General features: G+C 45.1%; 1 protein-coding gene across 1 annotated transcript in view; it reads right to left on the minus strand.

The window, feature by feature from the left end:
• Positions 1–14,656, minus strand: part of CPSF2 (cleavage and polyadenylation specific factor 2) — a 68,952-nt gene that overhangs the window by 29,453 nt on the left and 24,843 nt on the right. The window lies entirely within an intron of this gene.

Consider the following 14,656-nt stretch of genomic DNA (forward strand, 5'->3'; position numbering starts at 1 on the left):
TGAAATTTCACTTGCATTTAAGCTTGGAACCCTCACTACCATTGTGAAAATGCAAGATTTGATAATCTCTGTCATAGGTCACATTAAAATGGTGTGTATTTGGTTGTTTTGTTAATTTTATATAAATGTTGCTTCTCCTTAATGTTGCATTATTGCAGCTGTTAAATTTGCCCTTCTTCGCATCACCTTGAAGTGTACAAAATCGTTGCACCATACAACAAAGTATTTGAGTTATCAACCAGGAAAATAGACAGAAGAAAAAAAATAAAAAAATAAACTGGAAGCAAAGTGAAACTGCCTTTTAGAGAAGTAAAAATAAACCCAAAAACATCCAATGCAAGAGGAAACAAAGCTGATCTAGATATCTGTGATCATGAAGCGATCGCCAAGGAAGGGTGGAGCCTCCCCCGGCGCAAAAAGCTATCCAATGATAGCCAGACTCTTCTCGGACCACCATTTGACCTTGACATTGTGGAAGAAATGAACTCAATTTCCACTCAGGTTCAGCACACAAAAGAGAATGTTGAATAACATTATGTATGTGTGCACATACAGGAGAAATCACCATCGATGAAACTCTGCCAGAAAAACCCGAACCCAAGTCTTGTATATTGACGCAGGGACGAGTGAGGGGAGATGATTGAACAAGCAGGATAAAAGAAAAATCGTTTTTCATCGGGGAGAGAGTAAATTTTCCTGCAGTTCGAAATCAAAATAACTTCTTGCTACTGGGAAAGGGGTGAAACAGTCAAAACTGGAAGGGCACTCGGTAGAGCGCATACCTCCACCACGTAATGCCTGATCAACGAGAACATATCGGGCCCAATACGTTTTTGAGATATCATGCTATATATCGTTTATGAGCCCCATCTCTCATTGGTGAAGAATCACTTTTAAAATTCTAGTCGTCGGATCCGAAACTGGATGTTCAGCAAAATCTACTTTACTTCGGTACGTTCTCAGCGTTGATAAAGAACAACATTCTGACAGGCGCTGCTCACGGGATCTTGGCAGCTATTACAATGCGTCTACACAAAAATCAGGTCAGGTCAGGTATGGGAGCATGTGCCAGAACAGCGCGTCGCTGCGTCCACTTTCCGCCGGTACTCCAGGGGCCTCCATCTGGCCATCCCCCAGGCAGATGCCAGGCCCATCCCCATCTCCTTGAGATGATGGTCAACCTGCTGCAACCACGAGGCATGTGGTCGGCCCACTGGCCTCCTCCACTCATGAGACTCCCTCGCTGAGAGAATCTGGTGAGCAGGATCAGCGTCAGGAAAACGAGCCACATGTCCGTACAGCCGCAACTGACGCTCACGGACTATGCAAGTAACAAATCTCATCCGAGTCTTTCTCAGCAACCGCTCGTTGGACACAAAATCCGACCAGCGATAGCCAAGGATTCTCCGAAGAGACCTGGTACCAAAGGAATTAAGTCTCCATCTCAGATCCTTGGTCAGAGTGCAAGTCTCGCATCCATAGAGCAAGACTGGAAGTACCAAGGACCTGAAGACTTGGACTTTCGTCCTCCCGCACAAGTACCGGCAGCGCCACACCCCATGATCCAGTGAATCCATGACTCCCCAGGCCCGACCCAGACGTCTATTGACCTCTGACTCGCAGCCAGCAGAGACATGAATATCACTGCCAAGGTAAGTGAATCTCTCCACGACCTCAACATCCTCACCACAAACAGACACAGACAGGACAGCAGCATTCAAGATGTCACCGAAAGCCTGGATCTTAGTTTTGACCCAAGAAACCCGTAATCCCAGCGGCTCCGACTCCTCATTCAGCACCTCGAGGGCCCCCAAAAGGATATCGAAAGTCTCCGCAAAGATGACTGCATCATCTGCAAAATCAAGGTCCGAGATCTTGACATTCCCAAACGATGCACCGCAGCTTGATCTCTCCGACATCCTCCCTAAAATCCAGTCCATACAAGTGCTGAAAAGTGTGGGGGCCAGTACACATCCCTGACGAACTCCAGTAACAACTGGAAATAAGTCAGAGATGGTACCACCACACTTCACAGCACTCTCAGTACCAGAGTAGAGTTCAGACATCAGATCGATCAGTTTTGGTGGCACCCCACGAAGACCAATAATCTTCCAGAGGACATCCCGATTCACTGAATCGAACGCTTTACAGAGATCAACATCGGCTGCAAGCAGCCCCTGCCGAAACTCTTGTCTGCGTTCGGTGAGGACACGAAGAGCAAGGATATGGTCAATCGTTGACTTCTTTGGTGTAAAGCCTGACTGCTCTGGACGCTGGTGCTCAAGCAGATGGTGGCGAACCCTATCAAGAATTATCCGAGCAAAGACCTTGCCCGGCACTGAGAGCAGCGTCACCCCTCGGTAGTTGTTGCAGTCTTGGCGATCACCCTTCCCTTTCCAGAGAGGAACAACAAGGCCCCTCTTCCAAACAGTTGGGATGATGCCTGTGTTCCAGGCAGAGCACAAAATTGCATGCAACGACACGAGTGCAGCATTTCCACCAGCCTTGAGAAGTTCAGCATGGATGCCACAGATCCCTGGAGCTTTGCCCCGTTTCAACTGGTTCACCGCAGCCCGAGTTTCCACAAGCGAAGGTGGACCACAGTTGATTCGAGGGTCAGCAACAGGGAATGTAACACCCTTGACGTCCAACTCGACAGCTGGGGGATCAGCCTGGTACAACCGCTCAAAGTAACCGGCCCAGCGGGCCTTCACTTCAGACTCCTCTGTCAAGAGCCTGTCACTCTCTGCTCTAACTGCAGTGCTCCGAGGGATGGGCTTGGATGAACGCAATGCACGAATTCCCCTGTAAGCGGGACGAGAATCACCTGTCCACAGGTGATGCTCTACCCCCTCACAGATTCCTCACACATAGGCCTCCTTGTTCACCCTCAGCGCACATACAGTTTTACACCTCAGCTCCCTGAACAGCTCAGCTCTGCCATTCAGCCTGGCCCTGCGACTCTGGTCAATGGTATCCAGTGTCCCTTGGAGACAAAATTCTTCTTTGCCCTGCGGTGAGTTCCAAGACATCCACCGGCAACATCAAGGACGGTGGTCTTGAAGGCACTCCACAACTCTTCAGGACCCCCCAAAGCACCCAGACCCCCCAAGTGTCCACTCAGCCTGTTCGCAAACTCCTCAGCTACCCTCTCATCCCTGAGCTTGCCAACATCCAGCCTCGGCTGGGATGGCAACATTCTCCAGGATTTAAGGTGCAGCTTTAGAGTTGCTACAACAAGCCTGTCGTCAGTATTGAGGAACTGAGCACTCCGGTAGACCCTGCAGTTCTGGATCATCCTCCAACGACCGTCAATGAGGACATGGTCAATCTCCTTTGCCACACCGCCAGCGTTGGAATACCAAGTCCAGCGATGAGCTTGTGGGCGCTGAAACCATGAACCAGCCACCCGAAGTCCATGACTTCTTGCAAAGTCAAGGAACTTAGTGCTATTCTGGTTCATAGTTCCTGACCCATGGGGACCAACACACACCTCATAATCATCCCTATCAGTTCCAGTCGATGCATTGAAATCCCCCAAGACTAGAAGTGTATCTCGTCTGGGGCACTGATCAACCACAGACTCGAGCGTGGCGTAGAATGCATCCTTCACGGTGAGATCACTCGCCTCAGTCGGAGCATAAACAGAGACCAGGGAAATGACACCTAAGGAGTGACGAATCCTTAGTCTCATAATACGCTCGTTGACCGGTGTTACCTCATTTATCATTGGGGTCAGCTTATTGGACACAGCTACAGCAACTCCTTGGGTATGGTAACCATCAGAGCGACCAGACCAATAGTAGGTGTAACCACCCACCATTATCTCGCCGCAATCCGGTCTCCGAACCTCAGAGAGAGCTGCAATCCCGATGACCAAACGCTTGAGCTCAGATGATAACAGAGACAGGTGATCATCTTCTCTTCGGGATCGGACATTCCAGGCACCCACCCGAAGGGACCGCCTCAGGTTAACCCAAGGAGACCGCCGTCTGGTGGACGACACCTCAGCACCACTCCGACACACTCTCCCGCAATCTGACCCAGGGATGTTACCCCGTGGTGCACAAAAATGCATGCATTATATTCATTAAATTTGTGACCAAAATGAGAAATATTGAAAGTTATATTTAATCGTGTACTAATTGATAAACTTAAGTCTTCCTGGAAATTATGCAACATTTCCAGGTTGTTACATAGTTTTAATCAAAATGACAAATCAATATCAATAGAAGGCAGATGTACAGTATGTTTTACAGAAAGCAAATGTAACAGAATACATGGATAATTATGTTAACAAGGGAATCCTCTCAACTGCAGCATTTTACCGAAGTTCAGGTTCAGGTAATAGTGAGGAACAATGTCTTTATTCATTCAAACTTTGGGCTGGCAACACCAATTACAAATGCTGAACGAGGAGATTTTCTTCGACAACCTTTAACATTTGGGGATAGAGTGTAAATTAAAAAAAAAAGTCCCCATCTACAAACTATCCATAAAACTCAACATCATGAAAATCGGAGGAAAATTATTCAACTTATGATCAAAAACATCTTTTACACGAGCCTCAAGAATGTATACAAAACAAGTGTTTTTTGTTAATTAGGTCACAATCTGAATAGAGTGCAGGCAGTGGATAAAAAAAAATGGAAACACCTGGGTAAATGAGCGACACCAAGCAACACCTTCCAAACTGATGTGGCCCATGTGTTAATTAAGCAAGTAACATCCCATCATGCTTCGGGTCACGTATGAAAATGCTGCATAGGCCTCGTTTCCTATAATTATGGCTTGCATGGCTGCAAGAGAAGACCCCCCCCCCCATTCCCCCATTCACAGAGCATGTGTGGTCAGTCACGCAGTGGTTTGATGAGCATGACACTGATGTTATCCATATGTCACGGCCTTCTCAGTCACCAGATCTAAACCCTAGGCCAAAAAAAAAAAATGTTGCATTGGCGTAACGGGTCACTGAAAAATAGGGTAGGTCGGTCGGGATCTTTTTATTTTATTTTATTTTTTTTCCTAATAAATCCCAAAATTTTTGGATAATAAATCCAAAAATTTAATAAATCCTAATAAATCCCTCCCAAATCTCCCCGGCTCGAGTACCACCCTTTTTGTCGGCGGGTTCTGTCCGAAACACTTCCGGGTTTTTGCGATCGCGATCGCAATCAACAAGATACTTGAAATCGATAGCAAAAAAACAAAAAAAAAAACGTAGGGTCGGCGGAATTTTTAGGGTCGGGTGGGTTACGCCAATGCAACATTTTTTTTTTTTTGGCCCTATCGAGCATTTATGGGATATTCAGGAACAAAGCCTGAGACAGCGTTTTCCATCTCCATCAAACAGGTGTGAGTTGATTGACTTTCTCATGGAAGAATGGTGCCACTTCCTCCCTGCAGAATTCCAGACGCTGGTAGACTCTATGCCACGACGCATGCAGGCCGTATTGGCCGCACGTGGTGGCCCAACGCCCCATTAAGTGACTTTACATTGATGTTTCCATTTTTTGTCCACCACCTGAATGTAGGTCAAGGACACTAATCAAGAATCAGATGCATAGTGTCAGTGCAGGTACGACACTATTATGATGCAAGAACATCTTTAAAGGCCAAGTAGTCTTTCAGATTCCACATTGGCAACATTGAACGATGACACAAAGAGTTTTTTTTTTCCAGACCACCATTTGACATGATGTAAATCAAGCGTAAATGCCCCTTGCTCTCGGCTATATGGAGAGGGCAATTTCGTCCTGATCGGACAAACCTTGAGTTTTGGTGAAAAATGTTAAAATGTCTGTACTCGGTCATGGCCTTAAAAATTACGTCAAGGTTAAAAATATGTCACCCCACATACTTTCTATTGCCATTATTGATGCAAATTTTCATTCCAAAAGTCCCAGCCATTCCAAAAGATGCAGATCGGACATTGACAGAAAAAAAAACACAAAAGGAAGGAAAACAAACAAACCTATATGGTGGTTTAGTACTCCTTGGGGGATCGAAGAAACTCTGGGGGTACCATGAAAAACTGGGGGCACTCATTGTAGAAACAAACCCAAAAACAGGTATAAGCCTATCGTGATATAAATAAGGTCAAAAATATAAATATGAATCAGGGAGGCTTAAAAAGAGAATGCACTGAAGGCAGGACAGTGACAATGTCCTGATATATCCTTTGCAAGGCTTTTGTGCATCGTCTACAATTGTTCATGTAATTTCTGTTGTGTTCTAGTTTTAAGGTCACTGGAACAGCTCCAGAAATTGCAGGTTCAAATCAGACTGAGGAGAGTATTATGGAGGATTTGATCATTGGGCTTCAGGAACCAAAGCAAATTTCAGGAGAATTACCACATTGGTTATCATATAACAGCATTGCCAGTGTCCAATTGAGAAATACCAATCCACCATTCGATACAGGTAGAGCGACGATCATTTAATAATTAAAACCGATTAAAACTGGCTTGAGGCTGAATGCGTTCATTTCCTCAATTTCACATGTAAGTCTGTCTCCGATCATGCTATAAATATGGAGTGTTTGGCGAGTTTTACTCTAAATTAATGAATTTCAAGTATTGGCAGTAAAAAAACAAAAAAATATTGTATATTATGTGTATGTATATATATATATATATATATATATATATATATATATATATATATATATATATATATATACATATATGTCAAGATATGTATATATATATATATACATATATGTCAAGATATGTATATATATATATATATATATATATATATATATATATATATATATATATGTCAAGATATGTCACGGAGAGCAGTGCTGCCTACCAAAGGAAAATGACTTGTGTAAAGAAAAAAAAGGTTAAAAACCATGAACCCTGAAATCAATTTTAATCATCTGCAATTGTAAGAGCAACAGTGTACTTTATTGACAAACGGTGACTAGGCATTTAAGACTTTCCGCATTGCCAGGATACAAGAATGAGTATTTAACAATGTAGAGCCTCGCCGGGTTATATTGTTGTGGGCCGGGGTTCGCGGAGATAAACGACCACAAGGGGGAGCGGAAGGGTTGTCTCCACCAAACACCCTGGAATTTAGGTTGTGACTCTCGGATAAGTTCGAAAGGTCACGGGTCCCTGAGCGAACCGTGGTCGCCAATATTTCGACGGCGTGGGGTAGGGTTAATTGCCGAACTTCAATATACCTAAGTACCCACGTCATCAAATTACCGGGGAAGTTACACCCTCGACGAACTGTCGAACCGGGTCACTCCAGCGACCTCGGTCCGGTGTAACTGAGCGGAATTACCAGAGTCCGTCAGTCCAAATGACAACTTACGGCACACGGCCTCCCTAATTCTCAATACGCACCATGCCGGGTCAATGGTAGAAACGACAGGCAATGAACTGGAACATTTAACAGATATTTATTCACAATAGGGATGGAGACACAGAGCAGAGTTATCCGAATATGAGAAATGCAATTCACAAGGAACACAGGCACTTAACAGTTTCTACTTACAGACGGGGCCCACGGACACACACACACACACACACACACACACACACACACACACACACACACACACACACACACACACACACACACACACACACACACACACACACACACACACAAAAGAAATGGACACCGTGGGTCTTCATTTGGTCCTCCCGCCAAGGAGGATAGTTCAGCTGGGGGACCAGAGCCTGACCGGGTACCTTCCCGCCTCGTGCAGTCACCCCGGACAACCACCACGTTGGGACTCGAACCCACGTTCCGAAATCCACGGGCCCACGACCCTGGCTGCTTGGTCTCCACCACCACGATGAGCCACCACGAAGGACCGCAGACCAGGTTCGCAGACCAAGCCACCACGAGGAGCCACCGCAAAGGAATCGGCCACGATCACTGCAGTACACTCCTCTTCTTCGAGCAAAAAGACCACGAAGACTGCCGTACACTGGTCCTGACAACCACTCTACTCTTCTTGCCAGATCCGAGGGATTTCTTCCCCTCCCACTCGCCTCCTGATTGGACAGGAGTTGTCGGGCGACCAGTGGCCTCCCCTCATTGGTCGGGCCGAACACTCCATCTGGTTGAGGCAGAGCCGGCCCTGAGGTGATGAGCTTCCTGATTGGACGAAGGGCACGCTCTTGCCCTCGTGGGCGGAGTCGGCTCTGAGGCAATGATGCGAAGAATGAAGGAGATTTGTTTGCGATGGAAAAAACCTGACTATAAAAGAAACCCGCAGCGCACACATGAAACTCCCGTTAGACATGGGGGATGGGGCCCTAACAATAACACATACTTATCGAAATAACTGAACTGCGGGGGCTCTGGCTGTTTGTGTGCAAATGGCTGCCAGATTCGTAACAATATCGATAAGAGTAGATCTGAGAACCAGTGACAACTTGCTCACTTAACAGCAATGTTGACGGGATACGTAGATTACACAAGATCACATAATGTACTGTTGTGTCCGCGCCGGTTAAGACCGACATGGAAGGATAGCCGAACAATTTCCCTTGAAGGCGAACAGTGAGTTCCTCAGAGATTAATGGTGCGCGCAGGATGGAGGACAGCGAGGCATGTACCAGCCACGTTCACCCAGACGGAGGACAAGGGTTTATTCTCGAACCCACATCGAATTGGCAGACACAAGCAATCTTTAATAAATAAGGGTTCAGTGAACATTTAATCAAATATTTATTTTGGAAATGATGAAACGAAACCCAATTTCGAAGCACCTCCACACAGACAGTAATACAAACGGACAAGGGGAAAATATAAAACAAAAGAAAAATCCTTCCTTTATTCTGGCACTTTGCTTCGGGTCCAGAAGTGGTCTCTAATGAGCTTGGGCGATCAAACCCGCGTCGTCATGCGCAGGAAGCTCACAAAAATGATACCAAGCCACTCTCTGGGTGGGAAACGTACAGGAGTTAATTCTGGTGGTGATAATCAGCACCAGGGCTCAGAACATGCCATGCAGCTTCGTTTCACGATCGTACTTGCCGACACCGCACCTCTGCAAAATGGCGCCGCCTTCTTCCCCGATGGCACAACACGAGGTTCCGGGGCGTGGTGTCACACAACCCAGCCGAACAGTCAATGGCTGGCGTCTTGCTCCAGCATGTGAACAAACTTGCCTCGGCACGAACACGAGAATTGTGCAGCCTTCTTCACCGTGTCGAGGAGAAACCATCGAGCGACATCCATTTTGCCTCCAATCCGTATATCAGACACTCTCCTCTCATGTCCTGTTTTTGTGTCTCGACCACCGATCCTGCCTAAATCCTCACCTCTCTCCCAAACCTTTCACTCTCTTCTCCCCCTCCGATCCTCTCGATGTCTCTCCCATCCATCATACACCCGAGGGGCGTGGTTTACTAGTTGTCATTACTGGAGGTGGGGTTTCGCCTGCTTGGCACATTTGGCCCGGTTGATGTTATTTTAAGGACACGATTCCATTTCAATTGCCAGTCTTGTAAATGCAAAACATAGGAAAAAGTCACAGGGGGCAATCACATACTTGGAGAAATTAGCCTTAATCTCTACCTTATTAACACAGCAACACCACCCCCCCCCTCCCCCCCGTGCAGTGATACGTAACACTTAAACTCACAGTTTCCATACTTAATTTACATCGAGATGTCTCCTACATGTCCATGGGCCATGCTACTCCATACAATTCTACCTTTACTCTGAGGTTCCTCCATCAACCCCACAAACACAACAGTACAATCTATATTGAAACAAGTCTGTGTGTTGATTCACACACTCACAGCGATTACAATAACTTCTCCCTTATTTTCAAGAATGGGTGAGGCAAATAGAAATGTATGTCGTTCATTAAAGATGGCAGCAAGAAATCACACCAATGCGAAATCAAAATAAATTGGGAAGCCATACACACATGTATGGCCAAGACATTCATTCTAAGTTAATCTTGAAATCATGTTTCAGAACAATATCCTTGTCCATCATGTCATATGTTTAAACTAGACATAACATATCGGCGATGTCAGCCGATATGTCTCTGCCCACGTAAAGTCTTTGCTTAATCTAACTTTTACCTAAAATCGCAAGACCATTTGAAATCAATACATAATGTGTACATATATGTATCATGGTACTATACTTTAGTTCAAATCCCAAAGCCAATGGTATCTCATTAACAGGAGTTTAAATGTGACCTCTAACCCTCGACCTTTTATCGATGCGTGGCTCTCAAAGAAGTGTGTAGCTTTATTAAGTATGCGGACAATATCACCTCTGTTGGCTGTCTTTCCGATCAATCTTCCTTTGTATCGTACATCGATGAAATTGACGCATTGATTAAGTGGTGTGGGGCCTTTTGTCTCACTCTACTGAATGTGTGCACAATGAAGAGATGATTTTTGGATTTTCAAAAAGGGTACAATCATGAACCTGGAACCATAAATGGTGAAAAGGTGGAAATTGTGAACAAATTCAAATTCGTGGGCATTGGGCATCATTATTAACTTGTGATGCTCACTTGTGATGAAAATACCAATGCTGTGGACAATAAATCGATGCAAAGATTGAGTCTTCTCAGGAAGTTGAATTCATTTGATGTTAGCTCATGCGTAATGTGGATGTTAACCAATTCCTTGCTGATCAGTATTTTGTCATTTAGTTTGGCTACTTGGTATAGTTATTCAAATGTGCGGAGTAAGTCGAGACTGAGAAAGGTCATTACACTGGCATTTAAAGTGGATGGGTGTTCAACTAGTATGGAGTCTCTATATTTGCGAGCATTGTAAAGGAAGTCGATGCATGTACAAAATACGGTGTGAGATCCATCGCCCCGATGATCCAATAAGAAATCTGGTTGGCAGCACCAGGATGGCAACTGACTATAGGTTAAGTTAAATCAGTGAGTGATTGAAGGTGTGTGACAGTGCCTTCAATAAGGATTCACACCGCTTGCCTTTTTCACATTTTGTTGTGTTCCAGCCTGAATTCAAAATGAAATAAATTGAGATGTTTTTGTCACCGATCTAAACACAAAATAACCCAAAATGACAACTAGTGGAATTTCTTTTCAAATTCTTAACATAGTAATAAAAAATGAAAAGCTGAAAATTCTTGCATCAATAAGTATTCAATCCCTTTACTCTAACACTCCAAATTGAGCTCATGTGCATCCAATTTCCTTTGTTTTCTTAAATGTGCATCATCCTTAAAATATTTCTACAACTTGATTGGAGTCCACCTGTGGCCAATGCAATTGATTGGACATGATTTAGAAAGAAACACACCTTTCTATACAACGCCCCACAGTTGACAGTGCATGTCGGAGCAGAAACTCTATCATGAAGTCCAAGGAAATGTCAGTAGAACTCAGAGATACACTTGTGAGAAGGTATAGATCTGGGGAAGGGTACAAAACAATTTCTAGAATGTTGAAAATTTCCAAGAGCACGATGAGCTCCATCATCAGGAAATGGAAAGAATATGGAAGTACCCAGACTCTTCTTTGAGCTGGCCATCCAACCAAACTGAGCAACTGGGCAAGAAGGACCACAGGGAGGTCACAGGGAGGTGACCAAGCACCCAAATGACCACTCAGACAGAACTACAGAGTTCCTTGACTGAGATGGGAGAACCTACCAGAAGGACAGTCTCTGCAACACTTCACAAATCTCAGCTTTATGGGAGAATGGAGAGACGGAAGCCATTCCTGAGAAAAGGGAACATGACAGCATGCCTGGAGTTTGCAAAAAGGTAGGCACATGAAAGATTATGAGAGCATGAAGCAAAAGATGCTGTGGTCTGATGAGACGAAAATTGAACTCTTTGGCCTGAATGCAAAGTGCTGCGTCTGGCGGAAACCGAGCAGAGCTCATCACCCATGTAACACCATCCCTACCATGAAGCAAGGTGGTGGCAGCATCATGCCATGGGGATGCTTTTCAGCGGTAGGGACTGTGAGACTTGTAAGGATAGAGGGAACAATCCATCCATCCATCCATCCATTGGGACCACACTCTGGGCAGAGCGTTGGTGCTGCCGAAACAGTCTCCTGGGCTATTGGGCACAATCCTGGAGGGGTCGACACTCCGACGCAGGATACCAGCAAGCTGGTACTCATTTTGCAGACCTCAGAAAGACGACAGGCTGAGTCAACCCCTTCTTCTTCTTCTTCTTCTTCTTCTTCTTCTTCTTCTTCTTTCGGCTGCTCCCGTTAGGGGTCGCCACAGCGGATCAACCGTCTCCATTTCACTCTATCCTCCACATCTTCCTTTGACACTCCAACCACCCGCATGTCCGCCCTCACCGCATCCATGAACCTCTTATTTGGCCTTCCTCTTCTCCTCCTGCCTGGCGGCTCCATCTTCAGCATCCTTCTCCCGATATACTCCGCTTCCCTCCTGTGCACATGTCCAAACCATCTCAATCTCGCCTCTCTCACTTTGTCTCCAAACCGTCCTACCTGCGCAGTCCCTCTAATATACTCATTCCTTATCCTGTCCATCCTCGTCACTTCCAACGAGAATCGCAGCATCTTTAACTCTGCCACCTCCAGCTCCACTTCCTGTCTTTCTGTTAGCTGAGTCAACTGAGTCAACTGAGGCTGAGTCAACCCCACCTGGTATTAATTCAAGAGCCTAGCAGAACTTGAACTCAAGACCTTGGGATCCCAAGCTCAACACTCCAGCCATTGATCCAACACCAGGCATGAGGGAACAACGAACGGAGCAAAATACAGGCAAATCCTTGAGGAGAACCTGCTTCACAGTGCAAAGATATCAGACTGTGGCGAAGATTTACATTCCAACAGGACAATGACCCCAAGCAACACTGGAATGGCTTCAGAACAAAAACGTGAAAGTCCTTGAGTGGCCCAGCCAAAGCCCAGACTTGAATCCCATTGAGAATCTGTGGAAAGACTTGAAGATTGCTGTTCGCCGACGCTCCCCATCCAACTTGACAGAGCTTGAGCAAATCTGCAAGGAAGAATGGGAGAAAATCCCCAAATCCAGATGTGCAATGCTGATACAAACATCCCCAAGAAGACTCGAAGCTGCAATCGCATTAAAGACGCTTCTCCAAAGTATTGACTCAGATGGTTGAATACTTATGTAAATTAGATATTTCTGTATTTCATTCTCAATAAATTTGTGAAAATTCTAAAAAAAAAAAAATGTTTTTGCTTTGTCATTATGGGGTATTTTGTGTGAATCGGTGACAAAAATCTCAACCTAATCCATTTTAAATTCAGGCTGAAACACAACAATGTGAAAAAACTTGAGGGGTGTGAACACTTTCTGAAGGCACTGTGCGGACCAAAAGTCACTTCTTGAAGATGGGGTGGCTATTAAGAAAGGAACTGATGATGTAATTGTGATGTGTAAGGGCAGGAAAAAAAAAATTTCAGGAAGGGAAAAGTTAAACATATTCTATACCAATGCCAGGAGTTTAAATAATAAGATGGAAGAGCTTGAGGCCAAAGTAGACAGCAAGGATTACGATATAGTTGCAGTGAGTGAGACATGGTTTAAGGAGGAGAGTAATGAGAGGACAGGATTAGAAGGCTACAAGGTGTATCAGTGTGATAGGAAGGAGAGAATAGGAGGAGGAGTAGCAATCTGGGTAAAGGACAGAATTGCATCACGAGAAAGGGGTGACATTAAGGAGGGAATTAATATAGAGTATTCTGTATGGATAGAGATTAGAGATTGTAATAACAGAAAAATACTGGAAGGATACTTTTATCAGGCTCTGGGTTTGAAGGAAGAGAAGGGAGGAGTACTTGAATAATTCAAAAGGGCATGTCATAAGGGAAGAGTGTTGATTTTGGGGGATTGTAACTTGTCAGGGATAGATTGGGTCCAGGAACAGGGAAAGGGCAGAGCAGATGAAGGTTTCCAAGATTTAGTTCAGGATTGCTATTTAACCCAGTTTGTAGATAAGCCCACGACGGGGAGTGCAGTGTTCGATCTCCTTTAAAGTAACGATCCCAATCTGGTGGAGGTCATGAAGCATTTAGGATCAAGTGACCACAACATTGTGTGTGCAAGGATTCTGTTAAGGGTTTGAGTTCAGGATAGTCGAGTAAGGCTTTACATTTCAAGAAGGCAAGCCTCGAGGGTGTGAGGAGAGAGTTGGGTGAGATAGATTGGAAGAAGCTAACAATAGGACAATTTTTCCGTTATGGAGTGATGTTGGCTGATTTCCCAGCAGATGGAAGATGACCTTGGGCAAATGACAGGGTGAAAAGAGAAGGAAGAGGATGTGCAAGAGTACCAAAGTAGGTTTTGAGGACATGTGAGCTGATGCTGTCCAATCCAGTAGCAGAGGTGAAGTCAAAGTTGGCCAGAAACTTCTTCACCTACTCAGGTGCAAAAGACAGAGTCCAGCAGCAGTTGGGTGTGATTGGGTAGGGTCAATACCGAGAGTGAGGTGTTGAGGACACAAGATTTGGAAGCAAACACAGTATTGAGGCATTCGGCCTTCTCATGAGCGGAGTCGGCTGTGTTGCCCTTTGAAGTGAGGGAAGGGTTGGAGGGGGAGCATATTCCAGAGACGGACTCACAAGTTTGAAAGTTCAATTTGTGATGTTGGATAGATGTTTCCTAGCTCTCCTAAGAGTGGACACACACTCATTGCAGGCTTTGTGGAATGATCTGAGATT

Source organism: Eptatretus burgeri, chromosome 9 (genome assembly GCF_056783735.1).
Source record: "Eptatretus burgeri isolate ZD-2024b chromosome 9, Ebu_testis_v1, whole genome shotgun sequence".
In the NCBI taxonomy this organism is placed as follows: Eukaryota; Metazoa; Chordata; class Myxini; order Myxiniformes; family Myxinidae; genus Eptatretus; species Eptatretus burgeri.